Genomic DNA, 5,005 nt, shown 5'->3' with positions numbered 1-5,005 from the left:
CTTTGCCGGCCATTGGACAGCTGCTTATGATGGCTCACAGCAGCTCACGAAAGCTCATGCCTACTGCCAGCCAGCCCCACTGCCGGCCAGCCCCACTGCAGCCTACACCGTCGCCAGCAACTCATGGCAGCCCAGCTCCAGGTTGAGTTGTTGTTCACCATCTTAGCTGTAGAGGGCCTGCGCCCTGCAGCATCACGGGCCCTCATTTGTGGGATCCCCCAACTGGGGCTCTGCTGCTCAGAGCTGGCGTCCCAAGCCAACTCTTAACCAACCTGCCACTCGGCTGGCCCAAATAGGTTTTTTCTTTACTTCTTCATTTCTCCGTGGAACATCAACCATTGTTGAATCGTGAATTGTGGAAATCATGTTGACAACGTGAGTATCCCTCCAGGATTGGAGAAGAATTTCACTCTTTCTCCTGAATGTGGTTTCATCGTGTTTCAGAGACTGTGATTCGTTTTTCATTTCTGGAGGAAGACCCCTGTTCACTCTGATTTTTCCACATACTCTAACTTGTCTTGAAAGGAGATTTTCAGCAATTGTCACATGATTGTAATAGTTGTCTTGGTAGACATGGTAATTTTGATCAAGATAAGTTTCCAAAAGTGTGAAAATAGTTTCCTATAATTTTTTTCCTTTACCAGCATAAATTTCTAAATTCAAGGTATAGCCTGAGGTGCTTTCAGTGACCATATGAACAAGTAAGCCACACTTTATAAGTTTCCCCGGGTTATATGTTCGTATATGAAGCCTACCCCTCCAAGAAATCATTTCTTCATCTAAGGAAAATTGTTGATTTGGCTTATAAATAGTCTGAAATCTTTCAAAGAAAAAGTCCAATAAGAGTTGAATTTTGAAAAACCTGTTAGTTGATTGTTGCAGAAGTTCATTGTTGTTGAAATATAAACACCACCAAATTTGTTAAAATCTATTACCACTCATAAGTTCCCTGAAAATAGGAGTATCTAAAAACTGATCCGTAGACCAATAATCCTTTAGTTTATCTTTCCTGACTTGCCCCATTAGAATAATTATTGAAAAAAAAATTTAATTTCTGCTACAGTGACATCTGACCATTTCAACCTCTTAGAACCAATAACATACTTTTCCTGATTTTGTAAGTAATATAGATTCATTTTCCTCACACAACATATCAAAGAATCTGTCTTCAAGAAAGAGTCCTGTTACTTGTGATACTTTCGTTGGGTCAGAAGGAATTTGTTTCACCCCTGGGTTTCTGGTAAATGGCCCTAAATTTGGTGTTTTATCTGTTTTTACCCATGTGGAAACCACTGAATCTAGTGTGTCATCATCATCGTCACTTTTGTTTGCACTTTGTTCACTGTCACTGTAACTCGGTAAAGGGTGCACAATTTTGTTTTGCCTATTTCCAATGATAAAAGAGTCACTGTCATTTTCACTGTCACTATTAGCGTTGTCAGGAACATCAGATAATGTGTCAGCCAACAATTCCGTTGAAATTTCATCTTCTGCAAGATATTTTTTCCCATAAGAACTACGTCTTTCCGTCATGGGTGTAAAGTGATTGAAGTCTGAATGCTGACTAAATGCAAAGCAGAGCAACAGAGGAAAATACAGAGCTGTTTGTTCCCTACATTTATCACAGATCATTAACTTGGAGTGAGATCATGTTTCTATAAACATTTGTCAGCAGGACCATTCAGAGAAAGACTCCATGTATTGCGTAGTTAAGTGTATAGTGCATGGAAACCAAGCGTGTGTAAAAACGCAGATTTCTGTCATCCATCTTGTACAGCTGTAATGATAGATGCAAATCTGCATCACCGGTCCACAATGTGTTAACAACAAGGCTGCCGGTTCAACTCCTGCATGGAATGGTGGCTACGACCACCTGCAACTAAGACTGAACACAGCACCTTGAACTTAGAGGCCACAGGCGGTCAGATGGCGACTGGACTTGGAGCTGAGCTAGTTGCACCTTCCACAACTAAGATTGAAGGACAACAACTTAACTGTTCCCCTCCCCCAATTCCCCAACACTGTTCCCCTCCCCCAATTCCCCAATTTAAAAAAAAAAGAAAAGAAACGAATACAATTACCATTTAATCTTATGAAAATAATATATTTTAAACCTAGCTTTTCTTAAACTTTCAAATTCAAATTACACATTTTATTGTTCTGTTTATAAAGCTAGTAAATTAAGAACTATTATCTTTACCTTTTCTTTGATAACTCAGATTGACTACATTGGACTCCCTTAAATAATCATACCCATTTGCAACTTAAGTTCTCTCAAACTTTTAAAAGTGTACTTATCTATGAAATGTATTTAATTTTCTTAAATACCACAGATGCTTGGCCTAAATGTAAACTTCCCAGCATACTTCCTGGTAAACCTTTCATTGTATAAATACAGTGAAACTATTCTACTACCATTAACAAACTTAAAAAAAATGATACATTTTAGCTAAAAAAATCACAACCCTAAAATCAATTTTTAAAAATGTTTTATTTTTAAGTTATTTTAGATTAACAATAAAAGTTGCAATGTGGATGAATCTTGAAAACATGCTAAGTGAAAGAAGCCAGGCACAAGAGCTGTATATTTGCATGATTCCATTTATACGAAATGTCTTAAGTAGGCAAATCGAGAGTCTGAAAGATTAGAGGTCACCAGGGTCATAGGGAGTGACAGCTAATGAGAACAGGCTGTCTCTTTTTTGAGATGATTAAAATTTTCCGGAATTACATAGTGGTAATGTTTGCACAACCCTGTGAATATACTAAAAACTACTGAATTGTACACTAAAAGGGTGAATTTTATGGCATATGAATTATTTCTCAATGTTAAAAAAACCATTTACATAGAAAAAACAGTAGTGAATTTACTGTACTCTTCACCTAGCTCCCCCAAATGTTAATTTATGTAGTATAGTGCAGTTATCAAAACCAGATAATTAAAAATAAAGAAAATAATAAAAATTTAAAAAGGAAAAAAAGCAAAAACCCAAAAGACACACAAAAAAAAGGACAAGGAAAAATAAAACCAAACCAGTTAATTAACATTGAGACAACACTAGTGACTGAACTGCAGGCTTTCTTCAAATTTGGCCAGCTTTCCTGCGGGAGACCGGCTCCCACAAGTCCAGGGGTTCCCTTAGGTGGAGACAGAGTCGGCGAGGAAAGAACGCGGAGACAGAGAAGCGTTTTTCAAGAATTAATGTCTCACTTTATTTTTACAGCCTGTCCTTTTTATACTGGGCAGGTAACTATTTACGTCATTGAGCTGTTTTTCCCAAAGTTGTTTTTCCACGTTTAAACCTTTACCCATTAGGAAATTGTTTTCTACATAGTTTCAATGTTCCTTCCTTCCCAGGGTCCATTTTCTTTAGAAGTTTGCTTTTCACCGAATTTTACTTCCTCACGATGTTTCTTTTGCAGGGTACAGCCGGATCTGTTCTTCACTAATGACTAACTTATCCTAACTATGTATCAATTTCTTCCACTAATGGCCAGAGCTGAGTTCCTGCCTTGGCACTTAAAGGATGTTTACTACTTAGCAACTATTTCAAACACTACTGGCTAAACAGGATCTTTTAAGAATTATAAGGTGCATAACTTGTCTATCACTAAGAATCTATCTTTAAGAAACTAACAGTAAAACAGAATTATCATAATATGTCCAAAACTCACTTATTTAAAGAAAATAAAACAATCAACATAAGAAGGGGTGTCAGATCTTTTATCCTACTGGGGGCATCCAAAGGGGAATTAAAAATTTTTCAAAACATAAAGCAGCATCTGTTTCTCAGCCAGAGCTTCAGGATTTGTCCCAATAGCAGTGTGATAGGTATGTCAGATACTGAGGTGCAGCCGGCTCCCAACACTTTCCCACTAATGAGCGCTTTCTATTTTCAGATTCAATCTTTGTATGGTATATAGCTTCTAGCTGTCGCGTCTTCCTAGTCTCCTCCAAAAGTCCTTAGACTTTCCCCATCTTTGCTCCCTTGTCTTGACAATTCTGATGAGTACTGGTCAGGTATTTTGTAGAACGTCTTTCAATTGGTTTGACTGCGTGTTCAGGTTGAGCTTATGTATTTTTAGCTTGACTACCACAGAAGTGAAACTGTGCCTTTCTCAGTACCTTATGTTGATGTCTCATTACTGGTGTGATTTACTGGGATCATTTGGTTAAGGTGGTTGTCCGAGTTTCTCCACTGTAACCTTAGGATTGTCCCCTTTGTAGGCTTTAGCATCTAAAATCAATTTCTTTTTTTTTTTAATTGTGGCAAAATATACATAACATAAAATTTACTACTTTAACCATTTTTAAGTCTGCATTTCTGTGGCATTAAGTACTGTGCAACTATCCCCACCATCCATCTCCAGAACTTTTTCATCTTCCCAAACTGAAACTCGGTCCCCATTAACACTATCTCCCTATTTCCCCCTCTCCCCTGGCAACCAACATTCTACTCTCTGTCTCTATGAATTTGACAGCCCTAGGTATCTCATATAAGTAGAATCATACAATATTTGATATTCTGTGATTGGCTTACATCGATTTCTTAATTATGCTTTTTAAATTAGAAAACCAAGGCTGATCTGTCAGATTCTCGATGTCAACATTTCTTTAACATTACATGTCCTTTATCAAATACATTCAGATTTCCCCAAATATGACAAAAATCTACTTGTGAACTTAAAAGTATTACTCCTGTGAATTTCATTTACTTCATCATGTTTATTTTTTATTTTAAATCTTCCCAATATTAAGATAGATTACCCACTAAAGAACACTTTTTTTTTTTCAGCTGAAAAGGAGTTGGGGTTATATAGTCCCCAGGTCTAAAGCAGTTTATCTTGGGCTGCATGTGTAAAGGGCAATCCTTCCCATGCAGTAAGTAAGTGTACCTGCTGGGTCTTTTTAAAATCATTGTTGTGATAACGGGGAAACTCCAAGTCCAAATCCTACAGATGGCATTAGCTTTACAAACCATGAGCCTGAAATTCAAATTAAGCC

The sequence above is a fragment of the Hipposideros armiger genome, unplaced genomic scaffold (genome assembly GCF_001890085.2).
Source record: "Hipposideros armiger isolate ML-2016 unplaced genomic scaffold, ASM189008v1 scaffold_93, whole genome shotgun sequence".
In the NCBI taxonomy this organism is placed as follows: Eukaryota; Metazoa; Chordata; class Mammalia; order Chiroptera; family Hipposideridae; genus Hipposideros; species Hipposideros armiger.
This window is presented reverse-complemented; position numbering follows the sequence as displayed.